This window comes from Poecilia reticulata, linkage group LG10 (genome assembly GCF_000633615.1).
Source record: "Poecilia reticulata strain Guanapo linkage group LG10, Guppy_female_1.0+MT, whole genome shotgun sequence".
NCBI lineage: Eukaryota > Metazoa > Chordata > Actinopteri > Cyprinodontiformes > Poeciliidae > Poecilia > Poecilia reticulata.
In genome coordinates, this window is record NC_024340.1 from 27,877,490 (window position 1) to 27,901,307 (window position 23,818).

Here is a 23,818-nt window from a genome sequence, read left to right on the forward strand (position 1 = left end):
TTAGCATCTCTTGTGCAACAGATACCGTCTGGAATGCACCATATAGCATCTTGTATCCACCAGTTAGCATCTCGAAGGCACCGTGTAGCATCTTGTACGCACCCAATAGCATCTTGTACTTGTGGCTCTATGAAAGTGAGTCATGAAACTAGTAGCCCCCCCCCCCCCATTTTGTTTTTGTGATGATCACTCACAGCCAGAAACTAGTGTTAGAATTTATTAGATTTAACAATGTTTGGGTTTCGCCATCGGAGGGCGCTCAGCACCATATGCAACAGCGGGTGACGCTCTGGCAGGCTGAAGGAGTCCGCCATTGCCGAGAGGACAGCTTGTTGCAGCAGATGTTAGGAGCAGCTACTGTAACCGTTGTACTTTCTGTTCGCATGTAACGCTAGTAGCCTCTGATGGGTACGGAATGACAGAACAAAGGTGCTTCGGTATAGCTGCATTGCCGAGCTAGATGTGAAACCGGAGTAAGCACCAGGCTAAAGTAACGAGGCTAATGGCTCGCGCTTATGTGGGCTTGGTTGGTCGGCTTAACAGGGCTGCAAAATGTGTTCTAAACTTATGTATTGTTTGAGTTCAGTTGAGTTAATGAAAGTATGTTGGAGTAGATGTACAGTGATGTCAGTAGAGAGTATGTGTATTTGCTGTAACGCCGTATGCAACAGCGGGTGACGCTCTGGCAGGCTGAAGGAGTCCGCCATGGACCTTACCACAGGGGCCGCGTTTCATTGGCTAATGGTCACAGCACAGCTACCAAGTGCGTGACCGTCTCACAAACACAAGCTACAGTGGTAAAAACATGCTAATGTACATTGTGGTCTAGCAGACCGGCAGAAAGTTTTTGCGTCAGGACTCGAAAAAGAATGGTTCTCCACTGTCAGTGGGGTATCTGTACAGGCGATGTCAGGTAACCTGATCGTGTTTGTGGAACTAAAATACACAGATTTCCAAAATCTGAAACGGAAAGCCTTGCTTGGATCAAAGCTTGTGCACGACCGCATTTGCAGCTCAACCGTCGTAGGATCAATAAGAACAAAGAACAAAGTGTCTGCTGGTGTAAGTATTATTGCTTTGCTTTCTTTGTTTAGTGAATGAAAAAAAAAGTCAATAATAAACACATCTATTATGAAAACCTTTTAGCCAAGTACAGCATAATGGCAGTACTGATACAACTTCTCCACCTTGAAGACTCTCTGTTACAGTCTTACGTTAGCTGAACAGATCAATATGCAATGTGTACCGTATCTGACGTACATTAAAGATTTTATTTCACCTGAAAAGGCTTTTTACTAAACTGTAATCGTGTTAGTCACGCTAATCGTGTTAGCCTCCGAGTACCGTGTATCAGGCCTAGGCACATATGAACATTTACCAACAGAAATCACCCTCAAAACCATGAATGCCCGACTTACCCAGCCTTGCTAGAACAGTAGGCATCAGTGATCTTGTCCATAGCTATATTTATGCTGAGGGTGTGAGGATCTGCTGTGTTCCTCATCGACCGGTAGCTTTTCGCTGTAACGCACAAAATCTTAGAGGCATCGCGGCTCAAACACCTTGATGTCGTCCAAAAAAGATGACATGAACTTGTTGGTTCCCCTGTCCATTGTCATGGCTGATATTTTTTGAAAATCCGGCAGAAATGCTACACTAATTGACTCAGAAATACTCTGCAAAGAGTCAGTCGAAATTAAATTAAACATAGAAACTAAGCACCGCCAGATAGCATCTCGTGCGTACCAGTTAACATCTCGTGTGCAAGAGATTCTTTCTTGTGTGCACCAGATAACACATCGGATCTTTCACAATATTTCAAGCTAGCTATGTTTACTGAGAGGAAAATATGTGACATTTCCAGTTTAGCCTGATGTACACAGACATTGTTGCGTTGCTTGCCTGACAGATTGTCAGTGGTGACTGGACATAAATGAAAAATCTGATGTGCATGAGAAAGTTGCAAGTTCCACAATAATTTTTATTTGGTGCTCACACTATAGTATGTGATGCACATGAGATACTATGAGATGGACAGCAGAAAGTTTATTTTTCCCGTAATGTCCCTTCAGAAGTTGTGTAGTTTTGGTGTAAATTTTGTTTTATATTTTTAAACTCTGAAACATCAAATAGTGCTTAAAATACAAATTATACTCCACAGACAGAAAACACAGAAGGAAAAGGAAAAAAAAAACCATCAAAAATATTTTTATAAACCCAAGAAAGATTACAAAGTTTTTCCTGAGAGCCTATCTAGCAGATCCTGAGAGGTAGAAGACAAGCTGCATTCAAAAAGAATCAGCTGAGGCTGTCCAGTCATTTCACTGGAATGTCGCTTGGTTTTTAAGGCATGTCCCATTGGAAAGAGACTCCATAATATGGCCAAGAACTGGCTGCATGTCTCTCCTGGCCTGCTAATGGCTGTGGATTTCCTGGGAGAATATGGAGAGAAATTGAAGATCTGTGTTTTCCTGCTGGTTACGCCTCAACCACATGCTTTCTGTAGCAATCAATAAACTTCAGGCATGTCTAAGTGGATATTTGACCAATCTTCTTATCAAAATTGCTGGAGTCTATTTAAATTGATTGATTTCCTTATGTGGATCCAGGTTTTTACGCCATTCCAGCATCTTAATGTCAGTCTGCATTATCCATCCCAAAACCAGTTTTGACTCCAGAGTTGGATCTCTGTCCTGTTGGAAAACTCAGATGTTTCAACCTTTTGACCTAAACCATTTCCCTCAGTTGAAAGAAAATTGTCAATAATGATTAGAAATAGTTCAGCAGCAAAAAAAGTTAAGCTTTTGGCTCCTGAAATACTACACTAGAAGAAATTTAAGTATTCACAATTTGTATTTGTGTAGCATAAGCAGGCAGACAAATCAAATAACTAAAAACCGCAACAGGTTATCAGCTAATCAAAAGTTAGACATTAAAAACTCTAAATCTCTTCCCTTTCTGAACAGGCATTCACAAAAGCATAACCCAATGAGGGAAAAACCAAAAAAGTATTTCAGTCTTTGAACATAGCAGGGAAGTTGAGAAATACAAGCAAAGTCTATTACGATGCACCTCTGCTCCTAAAGTTAATGTCTAAAAATAAATTTAAGGATTATTTGTAAAAAATAATCAGTGGTGAACCACAAAAAATCTCATCTAAGCTGAGCTGCAGGATCCGAAGGACTGTCAACAAAGACCAAAACTCAAATTATGGTCTTTCCTGATGTGATCGATGACAATAAGATAAACTTTTAATCGTCGTCCTCAGTTAAAGAAAACAGCTCAATTGCAAATTATTTTTATTTTTTTTTACAATAGCAAAAATATTGACAACGTTTTGTGCATATTTGTAATGGAAATACAGCTAAAGGCCTGCTAAAGGTCCAACTCTAAAAATCCTCTCATTTTGGCATTTAGTAAACAGAACATTGGTATTTATAAATGGCCTAGAATAGAAAAGAATAGTAAAAAAAGAGTGCATACCTTTTCTAACAGTAAATCTACTAATTTTAGCTCCACATTATTTTTTATCTTGGGCAGGGAAACACACCGATGTAGTAAATAACTGTGGCTTGAATAATCCACATCCAAACTAGATTTTGGACGTTAAACTACAGGTCGTCAAATAAAACATCAAAACATCTAAAAAGCTGGTTTCATTTTGTTAGAAATTTTTTGGCAACCGAAGCAACCATGTTCAACATTATCTAACAAGTAAACTGATCTGAACAGCCTGCACACGGATCCAAGCCAGCAGGATATGAGGCCTCTCCTTGTTGCAACTCCTGCCAACACAAGAGCTGATTCATGCTGGCACCATCAAAGACAAGCACATCAGCAGGTGAGAGTATTAACATTCTTTGTTTTTGAACATGGGGATATGTTTACTCTCCTTTGCATGGGTAACGACAGCATCTGGAAATAAAAATCTCACTGAAGCAATCTGACCTTCCTTTTTCTGTTCTATCTGTTCTCACTTAATAAGGAGAGGAACATTTGGCAGAGCTTAAAGAGAAGCAGACGCACACCTGTTGCTGACATAATGAAACCATCAGTCATAGACTTTGCAGGTTTTAACGGGTGTGCAACAGATTTATTTTTGTCACCCCATGACCATTTGGGATTTCCCCATTGTTAAACTTGGTCACTTGAGCATTTGGCAGCTGATGGCATACTTCACTAAAAGACAAGGCAGCATGAGTGATTCTAAAAGAAACGATGATGGGATAATCAATAAATGCTACAGGAATGGCAATAAAAAATTCAGCTCATGTCATCTGATGAGATCAGATGTTCAATCCAGAAAACTAAGAAGATAGTTTATAAACTCTCAAAGAACATTCTATATATTAACTAAAGTGGTTACTGTATATTTTACATTTTAGTCTATAAATCCTGAAGCTATTGGACCAAAGGTGTTGAGACCTGTGGAAGATCTAAAATTAGTAAATATTCTTTTTAAAAATCTATTTTAACAGTTTAAACATTAAACATTAATATGCATTAATACATGCTGTGGAAACTCTTAGTCTTACCACGCGTTCAAGTTCAGCCAATCAGCATCAAGGAGAATAAATGCAAGCCAAAAAGTGTCAAACATTTCTGCTTCCCATCTGCATTTTCATTCGAATATTTTAGATACGCTCTACGAAAAAATTAAATGGGCGAATAATTGGGCGTTACGTTCCACAGAAAAATCTACAAATAGGTGAATCCACAAAGACTGAATCATGAAAAGGCAGAGATCCTCTCTAAAAGAAAAATCAATCTGGAGATGGAGTCTAAAACAAGTGACTGAACTTAAGACAGAAAATTTGCTAGGAGTTTAGGCCTTACTGGTTATATTGACAGCAAGAAGAAAGAAGAAAAAACGGAAAACATTTAAGTGAAAAAATAATAAAGTCAAAGTCTGGAAACGCTTGTTTTTGTAACAAAGTAAAAATCGTCTGTTTTATTGTTTTGTTTCACATTCATATTCATAACTTTGTCTGACTGCTGTGCAAACAAGGCATCATCATTCATCTTCATTTAAGAGTCTCATCCCACTTCCATGTTTAATTCTCTTCATAAACTGGGATTTGGAAAATTAAAAGACCAACTTTATTGCTCCCAGAGTTAAACATTAGTGGGATGATTTACTCTGCTGCTATGTTTGCAACATTATTAATCCCACCCTGCAGACAGAGGAGCCTGTTGAAACATCAGTCTGAAGGACAATCCATTTCATCCCTGGTGTGGTTTAAAGAGGGCTTCACAAAATTTCAGCATCTGCAATTAAGCCTCCTCTCTCAACCACAAAACCGACTATGAACGAGCTAAAACCGATTCTGCGTGCAAGATTCGCAGAACCATGCAAAACAAGTAAAATGTTTTGTTTGTCCCCGCTAAACTGTATGCATATAATTCCTAATCATTTAATAAGTTTGACTTTGATGGAAACACATTGCCCCTGAAAGTCTCGTGTGAAATTAGTTTCTTGTTTATGGCTCCACCAAAGGGAGGACTTGGAAATTTCTCACCCACTCTTCCACATCCAATTTCAGCTGTTAAGAGCAGTCATGACAAGACTATTAAGATCTCTCGTATTATAAACTTTTTATTCCGCTTTCACACAAAAACGGTAAGAAAATGGAACATGGAGCCATTAAAACCAGCCAGTCTTTGTTTCTTACTTGACTGAGTTTGTGTCCCAGTTGTAATAGATTTGTAGACGAACCGCATCTTCCTCTGCAGACACTTTTGGTTGGTCATAAAACTCACATTTTGCACGTTTTTATGATTCTACTTGGATTTCTACTGATTTTAAAAACAGCCTAAGGGCTTAAAAAAAATAAAAAAAACCTCTTGCCAGTTTTTGGCAGTTTAATGTTATTTGGTGTTTTGAAAATTACCCATTTCAAAAACCTCCAGAAGGTAATGTCACAATGAGCAGGCACTGCACCTCACCTAGCAACCCAAGCGGAGCCAACCCGTTACCTAGCAACCCCATTAAAGCCCAGCACTGTTACCCAGCAACCCAAATGGAACTCCAGCACATTTGGTCAGCTGGTTTTACAGCTGTATGCACCGCACAATGGCTGCTGGAAAAGACAATTTTTTTTGTTGTTGATTTACCATCCTGGTTTTGCAGGAGGCTCTATTTCTGCTTTTCAAAGATGTGCCGTTGTATAACTGCACATCTGTTTGCAGCCATTTTCACTTGTGAGTGCAAACGTTGGGTTGGGGGGCGTGGCCAACAGCAGGTCATTGGGATTTAAAGTGAAAAGGCCTTAAAACAGTAAGGAGTTTCCCAAACTAGTTACTGGGTTGCAGCCTCAGTTTCCTGTTTTCTGCTCCTTGGACAAAGGTGCTACTTGTTGGTATTTAGTATACTTTAATTCAAAAAGTGTTTTTCGGCTACTATTACTTGTCTATGATCTTGAAACGTGCTACAGATTCTAATATGACTTCAACAAGGCATTTTCATCCACCACTCACTGTTATGATCTCTTGGTGTTTGGACTTCTAGTTTCATCTGTATCTTGATCATTTCCTTACTTCTTACCTTCTTAGTTTAAACCTGTCAGCTCAGTTAGTCTGATTGTTTGTGTTTTGGATGATGTTTACCTGTTAGGTTCAAGTTTCTTGTTCCCATTTTCATACTCCTTGCTTTGCTTACATTTTATCTCAGCCTCCAATTTGCTTCATCTCATCCGTTTGTTAGTTTTTGCCTTTTGTCTTCATTGCATCATGTATTCCATGACGATCCTGTACTTCTGTCTACATCTTGGACCTGCAACAGCTTTGGATATCTTTGTGTTTTCTGACCATATGAGGTAAATAGCTACACAGTTTCTAAAATAGTTAAAACATCTGGCATCAACAACTTAAAGTCCTTTTATCACTTTAGTTCCTCATTCCTATGGTTGGTTTTATTTTCAGAAAGTTGTCTTCAACACATCTACAGTAGATCTCTTGATTTCATGTAGCTGATGTGAGTTGTGTGCTAGTAATTGGGTGTATATGTTCACATTTAAATTCAGTTTCAGATCTTTACTATCTGCACCACTGACATGAAAAGTCGACTTTTTTTGCTTGACTCTAAATAGGGCATTCTCATCATCATTTCTTTTGTGGTATTTTTCAGCGTTTCCACATTTTAGAGTTACAAGGTCTTTTTATGTTTTTGTTTGCTCAGACTATGTAGATTTTTGGTGAATAGTAGGAAAGTTTTAATAACTTGGGTTTAAAGACTCCTTTTGTTACAATTATTTCTGTGAATTAGGTGGCAGCCACATCTGTTCTTTTTTTACTCTTTCTGGAAAACTACTCATTAAATGCGTATAACTTTGATTAAGCCGAACCATCTGGGCCTTTTATGTTACCTCCACATGCCCTTGTGAGATCTCATACCAACCTAAGAATGTAATGCAGAAAGGGCAGAAAAAGTGCTTTTGGTAACAGTAAGGAAGAGTTAAAGAGCTAATTATGACAAAAAACCTTGCTGATATCCATTGCATCACGAACCCTGAGAGTAATGAAAGTCACTTTGCATGACCTACAACCTATAACTGTCTGTTGTTGGACTGTTTAAAGCTCACTTTGGAAATGTTTTTTATGGCGCAGGCAAAGAGTGGATGAATGTTTTACACTCACCATGAGGTAATCATTTTCCAAGAAAAAAAAATGGGGGCAAATGTAGGACTGTGTGCTGCTATTCTTGTTTTGCTAAAATGTCTATAATTTGTAATGAAAGCTCAGCAGCCGTAAGCCCAGAGGAAGGGAAGTATTATGAAAGACCTGAAATTCAGATTTGTAACTGTTTATATTGACAAGTATAAATGTCCCACTACGTTTTGCATGTGAGGGTTAGACAGTCTAATCCTCTAAGGGGCGCTAGAGAAGGAAAGGTCCAGTTTTTTCATGCATTTACAGGTAAGAGTTCACCTCACAGGAAGGACTACAACAGTGCTGCCCAAAGTCGGTTCTCGAAGGCCGACATCCTGCATGTTTTAGTTCTTCCCTGGTAGAGAACTAAAACATAAAAAATAGGGATCTACTATTGTGCAGTAACAACCTTTTCAGCATGTCAATGTTCTTCTTAGGCCTCTGAGCAGCCATCATTTCATCCAGGGAGAGAACTAAAGCATGCAGGATGCAACACCGGCCCTCTAGGACCGACGTTGGTCACCACCGGACCACAAGCTCTTTTTTCTTACAACTAATAAGTAAAATATTTTTAACCAAGGGAAAGTATTTTTTCTTCCCAAAATATACTTAATATTAATATTCTATGCAAAGTTAGATTAACCCAAAACGGAGGATATTTCATGTTGGTTACCTTTAAATTATACTTTTCTCCACCCGTTATTTTAAGTTTAATGACGAATGAGTTAAGACTAAAAGAGGCGGAATCAATAAAAAGTTTCAGACCCAGAAAAGCGGTAGTGGGCACAGAAGAATTCAAATGGGATACACATGCAGTGAAAGTAAACTTCCCCATCTAACCCTCAACACTCTCTCTTCCGTTCTGTTGTTGTGGTTCAGCTGCTGAAAGCCAACAGTCAACATTGAACCTCAATTATTACTTGTTTTCTCCTGTTATGTTGAAAGTTAACTGAAATAAGTCATAAAATTCCTGTTAGACTCTGGTGATTATTGAAGTTTAGATTAATATTTTTAACACAGAAATGTGTCCTTTTATCTTATCTGTAATATAATTTAACACAGCTAATATTGAATATACTGGAGTGTTTTTTATTTGAATTCTCCGTTGGTTTATAGAGCTTTAGAAGGGAATGTTTATGGGATCATTCAGGAAACTGAGGTTAACCACCAAGATGTGCTTGGATATTTTTCATTTAAAACACAAATGTGTGTTTGAATAATTTGTGGACTAAGTTACTTTTCCTTTGTAGAACATATAAGGTGTCTAGAAAGATTCAACAATTTATCTCATGTGACTTCATTATTGGTCAGAACTCAGAAGAAAGAAAATTAGTCATTGTTCTGCTTTTTCACCCCTGATTTGGGAATTCTTGATTCTTCTTCTTTACACATGATCTGGCAGAAAAACTCAAAAGTTCAAAGTGGATATGATTCCTTACACTGACTAATGCTGGGAGGAACCAATGAGAATAATAAGATAATACGATGCAGAAAAGTTCTGCATCGTATTATTGTGAAGTATGAAATAATTTATCCCCGTCTTCACCTCTGAAACTATGAAAACATATTTTTCTGTATCTGTAGGATACAAGTCCATCTGTTGGTTGTAGATTATTTACCCAGTCACTTTTACTGGAGTTTGTTTTTGAAAAAAGGATGTCTGAATAATTTTATTGCACTATGTTTTCACTTTCTTAAAAAAAAAAAAGCAATTGAACCAATATGATGAGATGTGAAGTTGCAAAAGTGAAGTGAAAAGTTCATTAACATGATGGTGATTTTATGAAATATTGTAAATGTTAAATGAATGACTGCTAGTTAAACAGTGTTTGTTTCTTCTTCCTTGACTGATGCACGCGTTGCTAGGAAGTTACAAATATTTTACAGGCTGTAAAATATTTGTAACCGGATCAAAAGATACATTTGGTCCATGTTCAGTATTCAGTTATTCTAACAAAGGCCACATTGCCTGGAAAGGGCAGAATCTCTTAAAAAATGTGAATCCTAAAGAATTAAAAACCTCATGAGTCTGCAAAACAAACAGAATAAAAAAACAAAATAGGTAATGAGGGAATTAGCATTTTTATAAAAATGCTACTTCCAGAGCAGAGCATACGTGGCAGGAGAGAAACACAGCAACGTTGTGTCGAGCTGGCAAGAAGTTCTCACCCCCCAGGTCTCAATGAATAATTCCCAGTCATGTGTTTTTGATCATTTGAGTATTTCCATAGTACTGTAAAGAAGAATCCCACCATGACTCAGATCTGCATGCAGCTGTGTGAACAAAGACATAAAGAAGAAAAAGAGGAAAGAATGGCAGTAATGGACAGAAATGTATTTGTTGTAGTGACACCCTGCAGAGAAGCTCCAGCTGCAAAGTACCGCAATCAGACCCCCATTCAACAGAAATGCTACATGTCACTGGAATGTTTGTACCCAGATAATTACCACCAATTAGTTTGAGAATGTAATTAGTTTGGAGATGTGTTCATGAGGTGTGCAAGCAGTTTAGGTGTGCTTACTGGAACACATAAAGCTTTAACTTACCTGAATTACTGCAGGAAAAAAAACAAAACGGCTTTTTAATACTTTAATTTATAAGGAGGAGACGACTGATGTCACTTTTTTTTGGAAGCGTTGGCCTGCTGATCTAACCAGAACAACAGGAATCCAGAAACCCGTTATTATACCCAATTTAGCACCAAGCAAAAACAGGATATGATCTGTCATTGTCACATGTGCAAACAATAAAATCACTGCAGATGTGGAAACAAGTAAAAAAGTAGCCACAAGGCAATGTTCTGCTTTCCGCTCAGTGATTGGTGGTCTTGGGCCTCCAGTCAAAATGGGAGACTACGATTAAAAAAAAAACAAAACAGTTCCTAGGTTGGCTTATCAAAGAGATCTGATTAAAAAAGGAAGAAAAAAGAAACACTTCTGGAAAACTAACATATCACAAAATCACTCTGGGGGAAATGTATTTTCTGTGTGTCTGGTTTTAAACTGAAAAGGAAAACATCACGGATGGCCTCAAGCTAACAGATTTTAAAACCACGCCAGCGTTTGACTATTTAATACAACCTGCATCACTTTTCAGCACACTTACTTTACTTTGTGGTCTTTGGTTATTTGTAGGAGAGTAAAGATACATTTGGTTCATGAGAACATAAGATTTGATTATTATGTTCTGAGTAAGAATATTAGTTTTTACAAATGGCGTTAAGGTTTCACAGGCCGATCCAGCCCAGGACTGATATTTACTTTCTAGTTTTCATGCATGTCTAAATATTTTAGTTTCCTTGAACTGATAAACAAAATTATCAGGTTTCTCAGCATAAAAGAAAGAAAAATACTTTGGCAGCTGCAGTTCGTCCACAATGCTGCTGCCAGAGTCCTGACTAACATGTCATTCCCTAAGTCACTGCACTGGCTTTCCTTTAAGCAAATATAAAAATGTTGTTCGTGGTTTAAGGCACTAGATGATCCAGGGCAAAATTCCTTTGACATCAAGTCTTTTTATGCTTTTGTATCCACTTTCATATTTTAGGTGCATCTTTTTACAGGATGTATCTTTAAGATGTAATTTAGCACCAGTAGGAAAGCAGAAAGCAATAGGAAAACTTTACCATCATTTGAAGTTAATTATTAGCCAGTTTTGGTGCCGTCATATAGACAAGTAATATTCATTACTTGTCTTTCAGGCTGTCAATTAAAGTGCTGGAGATATTTTTATTGTTTTTGTCAGTGTCTTAAAACTAGACACTGTTAAAACAACGAGGACAAAACTACAAAAGTACAATTATTTTTAACTCAAAAAAGCAACAAAACATACATCTTCCCAAACTTAACTGACCACTTTTATATAGGGTTCATAATAATAATAGGTTATGCTTACTGAGACGTAATGATAAATAAGACTGCGTATTAACACCGTCAGGTCTAGTGTCAAACTGTTTTACAGTGCAAATTTACATTAAAAACCAGTTTGGTTAATTAATTTTAGATTTGAAACAAATGGAACAATTATATGAATGCAGTAGGGTGGTTTTAACGTTGCAGCTGGCGGTAAAAAAGCTAATTATGGGTCTAGTAATCAACAAGATGCATTAATGTTGACACATCCATACATGTATGGATGTACATGCTGACATCCATAAAAAAAACATGTGGTTTAATGTATCTCTGTTAAACAATGGGTTAACAAAGAGAAGTTCAGAGATTTGTCATATTTTTGAATAATGAACCAACTGTGCTGAAATCCAATAGTTTTAGTTCAGTTTTAAGTTAATTTTCTGTCAGATTTCTTCTAAAATGTCATCCCTGTTTGGAGAAACATTCAGTCTGTACCTTCAGGAATTATGCTCTGAAATCTTTAACATCTTTGACACAGTACATCCCTCCTTCTCAATTTAAAATTCATTCCCAAAGTGTTTCTAATGCGGCTCCTGCAATTGATAGCAGCTGTCCAACAATTTTTACCATATGTGAGGAGCTTAGTGTAAATATTGTACCACGGGAAGCCTGCTTTACATTTCAATTACTACATTTATGTAGTCAGCAAACATGATACACAGAAAAAAAAATGAGAGAAACCTGACTCTGCCTGCCCTGATCACAATTCATCTTGAATATTTCGGCATAAGTTACAGTGTGGGAGGGGTTTCTGCGTGGCTTCGGCATGAAACAACGATCAGCTGTCTCTCTGCTTAGTGTCCTGCTTTGTGGGAGTCTATCACATCATGTCTGTATATCAGATTTAGTCAGTGTGTCAGGAGTGGCTATCAAGAATATGTTTATAGCAAGTAATGTCTGTTAAAACAGTTTATCTTAGCTTGATAAGTATTTAAATGGGAAAAGTTTTGTTATTTTACTGTGATTTATATTTGTTTAGTATAGATAAAAATCTATCATACATGCTGACATCTAAAGTGTTTTGGATGGCAGTACGATGTGCACAGATCCACTAGGAGGTGCTAGAGCATCTGCTCTTTTTCCTCTGAACAGAAAAGAGCCCTTCTGAAACAGTTTTTTAAAGTTAATTTTCCTAAATTTTGTCTAAACAGAGCAGGCCAATCAATGGCATGGCCTTCCCTGCTAGCTTTATCCGACTTTTACACCACTGACGTGAGACATGCATCATAATTCTGCACCAGAAGAAGCCAGACGCGGTAAACCCATACGCAAACAATGGTTGAAAGATATAATTATGAAATAATGAAAGAAGGCTGTCTCGGTGAAGCGTGTCTCATCACAATCCCACGACTCCTACGCATCCAGACAGACGTTTCTGCAGAAGCCGCAGTGCTTTCTTTGTTGTTAGCGTCCTTCTTTTTATGATCTTGTGACAAAACTGTCGACTCTCATCGCTCAACAACTTTAAATCCATCCATCCATCATTATATCTGTAAATAACACACAGTTGTGTGACGTCTGCACTCTTTTTCTGCAGATACGAGTCACTGGGGTTGTAAACACCTCACAAGTCTGATTGAGGTTGCATTTAATTAGTAGGATGTATGACCACAGAAGAAAAATAAAAATATTAATTGGCAACAAGAACATTTTCAGTTACCTTCACAAACTTTTTTTCGTACATTTATAACTGCGGTCCTTGCCTGGTGTCAAATTGTTTGAATATATTTAATTCCTAAAGAGTTGACTAATCCCCAGTGGATGCTCAGTCTAAACTCTGTCTACTTTCGAGTGGTTTGTAACTTTTCCACCCAGGATCCCCTAATGGCTTATAAAGCTAAAGGCAGCCTGATTAGAAATGCCCTTCAGCTGTGCTAATTATTGCCACCTGGTATGATTTCACCTCTCCTCCCACTGCTGAACCTCAGTCACATCTTTTATTACATTCACAATCAAAAATTTCCAACAAAATCATCTTGGCATCAAATTTTTATGAAATTTGAGATGAACTGTAATCCCCTCCAAAGTACAGCATGAATCATCATCATCGTTACTTTAAAGATTTTACTAAAATGTCATCAAACATTGCTCCAAAGCAGTTTTTTTGCACTGCAGTTTAAATCAAAATGCTTGCAGGGTTTATATTTTCAAATTTAATAAAAACATTGTAGCAAAAATAGAGCTCTGTTTTTCAAAACATTTTAGATTAAATAATTTCTGTTCCGTGTTTTTATGTTAAGAATTCGAAGAGTCATAATATGAAAGACAGATTGACTTCATGTGGACATAAAGCCAGAAAATGAAATGAAATTTGTAGCCAGTATTGAGTTGTATCTGAGGAACACATCCTAAGAAAAACCTGCTGTTCTGTTGTGCTGACAATGCATTTGAGGTCCTTTGCCAAGTTCTTTATATCCTTTAAATTTTTTCACATTTTGTTACATTAAATCAAAAACAACTACGCATTGCTTTGGGATTCTATGTTGTGTGAGATCAATACAGAGTAATGCATTATTATCAAGCTGAAGGGAAGGATACATGCTTTTCATTTTTGTTTTACAAACTAAAATCTGAAAAAGCTGGCCTGCATTTGTGTTCAGCTCTGAGAGAATTTGAGTTAATCCTTTGCACAACCACCTTTCTACACGTTAGAAGCGAGTCTCCACTGCATCTTGCAAAATAGTCAAACTGGATTGAGAGCATCTGTGAACATTAAATTTTAAGTTATTTTTTTTATCCCAGATTCGCAAAAGAATCGAAATGATCACATAAACCGATTAGATGCCCTAATCTAGTCCTTTAGCATTACTATCATGCAAATTTTAGATGGCGTTCTCCAAAACACATGAATCAAATGAATGGTTGGTTTCCAGGTCTCTGCATAGCTGAATGACTGAATGCTGGGAAGATGAAGCTCCTTCCACTTGGATCTTTTGCAACCTCTGAAGGGACATTTTTCCACTGAATTTAAACTTTGATCAACGTTGATCAGCATTTCTGTTTCTGCTGAAAAAAATATTCACACAGCGGAGTGAAAAGTGACAATACTTCCATCACTTTTCTCTAGAGGGATGGGCCTTTCATGGTAACAAATTTTGCTGGATGATAAATTGTCCCTGCAATTATTGCGATAAATGATAACCCTCCTTTTCCATTGACCATGTAATTCCACAATTTGACATTTCAAACGAAATTAAATTTTAAAGAAACTTGTTTTCAGATAAAGTTTTGGAACTAAGCTGTGGATTTTTGGCTGTGTTGAAATTGGTTTATTTTGCAATGGAAAAATTTTTTTTTACATCTCACGAGTCATACGATTAACAATCTGATGTTACCAGTGGAACAAACCATGAAGAAGATGATGGGAAGCAGTTGGAGGATGATTGCTTAATGTTTTTTAATGATTCACTATGTGAACAAACTTATTCACATGTGATTTTAATTGCATTTCTTATTTAATGGAAACACTGCAACTGCTTTTTGGACATTAGTTTTGCAAACATTTGTAATGGAAACTCAGCTAATGATTGTTCACTAAAGGTCAGTAACAAGACCCATTTCACTCAGGCAGACTCTACTTATTCAATACAAGACTTCTGGAGGGTAGGTTATTATTGAAGGGTGACATCGCAAACAGGACCAAATTCAAATGCATTCCGTACTTTATTTCAGCAATTTGTGTTTTTTATTCCATTTTCCATCAGTTGTGCAACCTGTTGGGTAGAATACACCAAGGTTGAACCTGACAAGAACACTTGGAGCTGTAACCTCCCCCCTCCTTAAAATCTGCAGTACATGGTGGCTTTCGTTCTCCATGGTGCAGCTCTAGCATAAACTCCACAGCTCATATCCTTTATCAGCTCATTGGTGGACGCATGTTTCTCCACAGGGGGCACCATCACTTTGAACGACACAGACTAGGCTTCCTGCTCAGGCCACCTGCAGCTGTTAAAATGAATGAAAGCTTTATGGATGTGATTGCAATACTTCCAAGTTGGTTGTTTTTGGCTCCCATCATCCTGTGTGGTATTTCTGTTTTTTACAGGAGTGAGGCTGATGGTTTGCGGAGCTGAAGTCCCTCTGGTCCCAGTAGAGAAGGAGAGCGGTGGTCTCCGTGGGTCAGAGTAAGCCTGCTCTTCTGCAATAAACACCAAAATATTTGTTTAAAAAAAGAAAACAAAGCTGATGTTTTTCCATTAAAGCAATAAATCCCCACAGCCAAACAGAGCAGGAATCCCTTTATTAATACATCCTCATGCTGGTTTTGGTGCCCATGTGAAATGATTTGTTGTGATGGGATAAACACACAAGGCCTGATTCAGAAACAGTCTGCTGCAGTGAACCTCTCAGCAGAGGTCAGTCTGTCTGGCTCGCTGCTTTGACTGATGCACCTGCAGCTTTATGGTCAGCGAGTGGACACTGCTTAAAATGTGAATCAATTCATCTCAATTTGAAACTGCGTCTGTTTATTTAAGATTTTGACTGATGGACTGCGCAAGCTGTTGAGTTTGAAATTATTGGATTTCCATGCATTCTTTTGGGTGTGTTTTCCTGCTTTTCCACTTAGATACGTCTTCATTCGGGTTTACTTCTTTTCTTTTTTGCCTCTGCACTTGGTTATAAAATATTCAAGGTTATATGTTGAATAGCTTTCAGGACTGCAAGGCCACATTTATATTTTCTTAAGAGGCCAAACATTTTTTTTTTATCTTTCCTTAAATCATAAACAGCAGAAAAGCTTCATGGGTTTCTCTTGTCAACTCAAGGTTGTTTTTTTTATGACAGGATTTCTGTAGCATTGACCGGATTTCAGTTTTTATTCTCCCTACTGAGATTGTGTTTGAAATCCTTATGCATGTTCATTTTAATAAAATGATGTCAAAGACTGGAGAGAGGTTGAAGTATAATCTGAGTTATGAGGAGCATACAGACCTTCAGTAAAAGTGACTTGAGAGTAGAGCTTTGAGGAATCCCATGTGTGATGTTCAAATTTATAACTGTTAAGTTACACAAAACAGTCCTGCTCTGACAAGTAGGATCTGGGCTAATTTTAGCACAGCCTTTTAAAGTCTGTTAATCACTCATCTAAGTGTTGGGAGAAACTCTAAGAACTCCAAGATTCAAGATGTACCTATTCGCAGATTTTTATGTGGAAGCTCACCCCAATGTATTTGCAGATAATCCACCAATAAATTGATTTTTTTGTGGCTTACCCAAAATGTTAGAAAGACAAATTTATTTGGGAGTCTGGAACAACTTGGCCCAATGATTCATGACACTTGGCAAAGCAGCCAATCCAGGAGCTGCATTTATTCTCTTGGCTGTTCCCTAAGGAGCAGAAATGAGGAATAAGTAAGTCTTCATTACATCTTAGCACTAGATATTAACTTCTAGTGCTAAAACGCCTCCCACTGTGATATCAGTGCATGTCAAGGTATATTTACCATTTACCATATTTGGTGTGTGAACTATTAAAAAAAGCAGATATAAGCGATTTTAAAACGAGGTCCCAAGTATCTATGGATCTGTGGTTTTATAGCAAAATAAACATGGTTAATGTAAAGAGTTATCAGAGTACAGTTTTATTGTAGATTTCAGAAATTAGTTTTATTTTCTGGCTTAGAGTTTGATTTTTTTTAATGTAACCTCTGGCTTTAAGAATATCATTACTTGTACAAGCAATCAAGTTTATTTGTATATCAAATTTAAACAACAGGGCAGTTCAAAGTGCTTTTCATTTTATGATGTATAAAAAAAATTTATATTATGTATAAAAAAACAATAATGTCTGTTATTGGTTGACAAAACCAATAACAGACATTTACATTTTGTTGCATTGTAAAATAGTCAAAATGATTGAACGTTCTGAAGGAGCAGGGTGCAGGCGGATGTTTATTAAGCAGTAAAACAATCTAATCTAAAGTCAGAAAACGTATCAGCAGCAGCAGCAGCACTGGAGCTGAACCGTGAAGTGTGTGAGGAGTCCCCCGCCTCCAAAACCTTCTATTATTAAGACACTCACTTCTCTGCAACCACACTAACAATCGTTTTCCATGTTTATAAAATATTTTCCTAACTCTGCTTCCTGCTACATCTATCATCGGAGTATCCTTGACCGGGACATTAAGTGTAATTCCTCCCCCACTAAAAATGGTGTCAGCATGATGGGAGTAATTTACTGTGTTTAGAGGCTCAGAGTGGGTTTGGAGAGGTTTTTGGAGGTAGGTCATCTTCATTACAAAAACTTGTAAATCCCATCAGCTCTCCCTGCAACCTTGACTGTTAGATTCAGAAACGCACCCTGCACCGACTTGTCGTAACCCAATCGCCCAAAAAGGGAGAATATTTTTCCAGCCTTGCTATCAGAGTTGATATTGGCCCGACTGGAAAACCAAATGCACCATGTTATGAGGTTCAAGCGGAGGAAGTGTCTTTATTGAAACCTGACTTAGAAAACAGGCGTGTTGCAGAGAGAGTGGGCGACCTCTTTTTTTCCAAGGTGTTTCTGGATCCTCTGGCAATTCCTCCGTCTTTCAGCTGAAACAGAACATGTGATGGATTAATCCAGCATGTGCTGTTTTACACTGATAGTAGTGGGAACATTAAAAAAGCTAAAGTTTTTCCTCATTACTGTCTCATCCTATTAAGACAGCATTTGATGACAGGTGTGCTGCATGTCTTAATACACTCATATCTTATTACAAAAGTGTTTATTGAGGCTGTTTTCCCAAAGAAAGGAGGGTTTTAATCCAAAGAAACGAGCCAAAAGATATAAAAACATATGCGTTCTCCCTAAGGTCCTCGGTTTTCAAATAAATAAAACTTCAAGACAATGAAATTGTTTAGATTAATTGCAGTTTTTAAGTACTACCACAGAAAAAAATGTTCTCAGATTTTCTTCTTGACTTCCTTTCTAGTTGATGGTGCAGAAAACAAGCCTGCTGGGACAGTCGCCCACATCTTGGTGAAAGTCAGACCTGTTTAAAACGACTTACAATCCCAGCAGACTTATTTTTTTATTTAGCTGATTTATCCACCAGGTGCACATCCCAGTTCCTGAGACAGATTTGCAAAACAACGTTTGACAGTCGGATGTGATATGAGGAAAAGGAAATAGGATAAAAAAAAATCTATTTCAGTTCTGGACTCTGAACTTGAAGGAGCTAATTCTTCTTTTTTCTAAATCTTTAAATTGCCAGGTGTAAATCCTTATTGGCTCAGTTCCCGACAGGAAGCAGGGCTGGGTGGCAACGTTTCTGCAGCTCAAAGCAAGCTGCTTTGAGTGGGAGTCCTGAAGTGCCTTTTGATATGATGAGTGTCAGTTATATCTTCCAGCTGCAGATGGGAGAAGACGGCTTTGATAAATGAGGCTGAAGCAAATACCTGTGCGACCTTTCCTCCCGCTCTGAAGGAATTGAGCTCAGAAGATGAGCGGCGCTCACATTAAAGTCAAAAGTTTTACTTTAGGCTTAGGTTTTAATGTTCAGATGCTTTAGATGTCCAGTTCAGTAAAACTTATTTCAATAAATCCGAGTCTCCTGAGAAGACCTGAAGTGAGAAGTTTCCACTTTGTGCATTTCATTACAGTCTCAAAACTGTTTACAGAATAAAATGAGATTTGCTTTTGTTTTTGAAGACACAACTAGTCTGAAAAACCTTCTTGACATTAACTTTTATCCTGCTTTGGATGTTGATCACACTGTCATCAGGGTAGAACTGCGATACTCTGAAAACTGCAACAAATTATGTGTCTAAAATTTAAGGCGACTTTGGTTTGTAACAAGATAAACAATGAAAACTGTTTAGTGTAGATTTAGTTAGATATTCAACTTAAATAATTAAAAGAACAAAATATTATTCCTATTTATTACATAGACTGATATTAAATATTTTATTTTTAAAAAGTTCATGAAAAAAACATTTTTATAGAAATATGTCAGACTTTTATAAACATTTTTCTTTGCTTTTTGACAAAACACTACATACATATTTTCTTTGATTTAAACCATAATTCAAATTCTGAAAGGACATTTTACAATAAATAACTAAGGGAAACATGAATATTTATATATTTTGTTTAGTGTGATTTACAGTATATTTTAGTTCTCATTGTGAACAAATCAGTTTTCAAGGCCCTGTTGATGAAAACAATAGAGTACACACCAGTGACAAACTATGCAAAACAAGTTGCAAACATAGATAATAGGTAAAACGTTCTGCACTGGAACTTCATAGGTAATTTGAGGTAAAAAAGTAAGATTTAATACTTTCATTAATAGTTCCAGTAAGCCATGAAATGAACCAGTTAGAATCTGAAAATAGCGCAACCAAAACAAAGTAGTTGGTGGTAATGCTGCGGTTTTCATCTGAGGAAATACCAAACTGCTTGCAGAGGAGGTCTGTTCCTCCATACAGCTTCAGACTTTTGTTAATGATTTTGAGGCAGCATTAACAAATTATTAGGACTTTGTTGCTTTTTTTAACTCTGATATCTCTACTGAAGTCATTGTGGTTGAATAATTGTGAGCTTGCCTTCAATAAAGTAAGAAAACGATGTTAATAATCAAATTTTTAACCAAGCATGAAGTACTTCCTTGTGTACTGTTTCAAGATAGTTTTATACACAACAATAGTTTGTCTCCCAGGATGCACTGCTCGTAGTAAAGTGTGATGGTATCACAGCCAAGCACTTTCAGATGCCGTTTGCTGAAATTACTTCCAAATGGGTGTGTTTTTTTTTTTTTTCCAGTCTTATCCCTGTTTTCCATAGGTTTTTTTTCCCCTGAAGGAAAACCAAACAGTGATTGTGAAGCCAGTTGAGGTCATGCGATAACAGGAGTCCACTTCATCTTCACGCTCTGGTTTTACGGCCGTCCCTCTCTGCGTGATGTTGCAGCTGAGAGTTTGAGGCTGGACCAGAGAGCAGAACAGGAGTCTGGTAACAATATCAAACAGCCATCTAGCACCAGAGGGAGCTTTTTGTTCTGAGTTGGCATGCTTTCCAATCACTAACCTACCAGAATGGGACCTTTTCACTGATAGCCAATGCCTTGCGAGCTTCACACTGGGGATCTGGCATATGGGTGACATCATCAAAGCTGTGTGTGCTTTTTTGTTCCCCTCCGAAAACAAATCTGACCGTGCAGGCCGGTTATTTCACCGCCGAACAGTGGAGCACCTCCTGGCTGTTTTGTTTTGGGTGGTTCTCAGAATTGCCTGCCAGCAGAATCCACATGCATACAGACAAAAGGCCAAAGGATTTTCAGGCCAATTCAGGCCGCCGTGAGGTTCCCAGCTACATAACAAGAACCAAATGTTTATGAGACACTGCTGTCTTTGACAGGATTCCACTTGAATGTTTCTCAGTGATCAGCTCACCGGCCATTTGTCATTAGGGCAACGACTGAGGGCAAAATAAACAGCCTCTGTGGAAAGATATGCAGCCAGAGAAGAACATCTGGGAGGCATTGCTCTTATGACAAACCTAACATCTGATTTTTTTGTTAGATATCTGCTTCAAAACAGCTTGATTAAAGCTAAAACACTTTTCAGCTTCACATGTGTGATGGATGCATTGATATTTAGAAACATTTTCAAAGCATGATTTGTCTGCAGGATGGATGGATGGATGGATGGATGGATGGATGGATGGATGGATGGATGGATGGATGGATGGATGGATGGATGGATGGATGGATGGATGGATGGGAAAATGTCTGGAAGTATCTGTAATTACTGTAAAAGGAGAAAAATTAGCTACCTAGAACTACATTGTGTGTTTATAAAACTTAAACATACTGAAGTTATTTATTTAATATCTTTTGTTTTCATGTTTATGAATATATTTATTAGCCTTTTGAACTGATGTGAAATTGAATTTTGTTCCCACACAGCTGTACTCCGCCTGGTGGCCCCAATGTTAGCCCACAAGATGGTGACAGCAAAAGTTGGGAGGAAAGGTCAGTCAGTCCATTTTTGAAAATGGTATCTTCTTTGGGTATTCATTACCCAATTGATGTATAATCAAAATAAAATACTTTAGTTCATTTTTAGGTGGTTAAAGTATGAAAAAGCTACAACTACTATAGTAAAAATTGCACAGAATTTAGCTAATAATAACTAATAAAAACTAACTCAGTCAAACAAAAAGTCACAATAAAATAAAATCCTGATCCAAACCTGGAAAAGACCTTCAAACAATTCCAGACTTTTCCGGACTGGGTGTGAACACTGACACAAAACAAACCGAGTTTAAAAAGAAACTTCTAACATTTTCTCTGAAACTCTGGAAGTCAGACTATTAACGGAACAGCCACAAAACGTTCCTGATGATTTCACGTTCATTTGAAATGACATTTCATCTCAGTTTGTTAGCTTAGAACGAAGCATGAGAAGCTTTGATGGAGTGGAGGACCACATGGGAAATGTGGGTCAGACTAGCTCCATGAATACCACCCTGACAGTCCAAGGAAGAAATCCAAAACGAACAGTGCTTCTCACAAAGGCTGAAATGGATACAGACAAAGCACTAGATATGCGCTTCATAAATTTCCTTGAGAAAACAGGTCAACGACCTTCCCTGTGAAGACCAAATTCCTCCGTGTTACAGCCTGGTCTGCATTGTTCCAATCTGATTTGGAAGCTGAGGAATAACACCAAATCGCACAGGAACCAGTGAAATATTTATGTCATAGCTAAAACACATCAAATATTAACATCTGGCATTTTTATTCTTCAAGTTGGAAAAAAAAACCTTCAATGAGCTGATTTTCATGTTTAATGAAAATAGATTATAAGGATGTTCTTATAACCAAACGATGTTTCCAAAAAAAAACATTTAATAAAGGTCTGAATTTCAATTAAAACGTTTGAAAATAATTTGATGTGTATGCAAATGTTCTTTTCCCCCCTTTTTTAACATAAAAAATAAAGAGCAGAGTTAAGTAACTACATTTTCTGTGACAAGTATAAATTTGAGGTTCAACAGATAATCAAAAGAACAAAACCTAAGCAGACAGAAAAGTGACAGAAAGTTGGAGAACGTGGTATAATGTGGTTATGCTTTTTCAGTTACATGCCATGCTTATAGTGTCATTTCATATTTATAAAAAATTATCTTCATGCATATTTTCAGTCTCTTTTGTCCCACTGTCCTGTCACTCTTCTGGATCTTCTGGTTTGTGTGTATTTTCCTTTCACCATTTTTGATCCTTCTGTATGCCTTCCAACAGCCAGAAAGCTAAGACGGTGTACGATAATGCCTGATGATGCATATTATACACATAACAAGGATGGTGCCTAATTTCACTGCTTTGAATAATAAATATGTGATATTTCTGTGTATTTTCTTGTGAGAGCTGGGGTTGGTGCAAACATCAGTGAGGTTATGAAGAATATCTGATCATCAGCAGCAGACGGATCATATTCACAGCAGGTAATCAGTGGATTGAAGGCAAGTGAAGAGTCAGCAGTGGAGCAGCCACGCCCTCCAGCAAAGATCCTCTGATGGAGAGATCTCACACACGCACACAGAAAGCACACGCACACTAAGGTATCCTGACAAAATATGTATGTCTTTGCATCTTTTAGCTGTTTTCATACTTAACTTAGAATGTTGTTGATAGCAAAAACACATGTATTATTTTATGTAACTGCAAACAAATTGAGGGAACAGAAACTTTATTTTTAATGTTGCATGAAGACCTGAACACACAGAAACTGGTATTTCCATGAATTTGCTTTATGGGAACACCAATTTCCCATAAAGCGCAATTTTTTAAATAAAAAGTTTTAGCACTAGAATGAATGGATGAATCAGCTGTATCAAAGTTACTGCATTGTGCTCAACTGCAATGAAAACAATTTTTCCCATCACACAAGTCATGTGATCAACAACCGAATATTTCTACTAGCAGAAAGGATGAAGAAGATGACAGGCAGTAGTATGAGAATGATGGTGTGGTATGTTTTTAAATAGCTTATTGCATGAACAAACTTATTCACATGTGATTTTAATTGCAAGTGCAATTGCAGAATTGTATTTTTTTTTTTTACAATAGCTGAATATTTACAAAGTTTTCAGACATTTGTAATGGAAACGCAGGTAATGAAATACTCTGTTTCTCAAAAAGCAAATAAATATAGTGAAATAACACTGTAAGGCAAGTTTACCAAGCAAGCTTATGACTGAGTAAATCAAAGGGACAGCTCAGATAGATTTGGAGAGAAAGTTTGAGAGATGGATAGGACATCTGCAGAG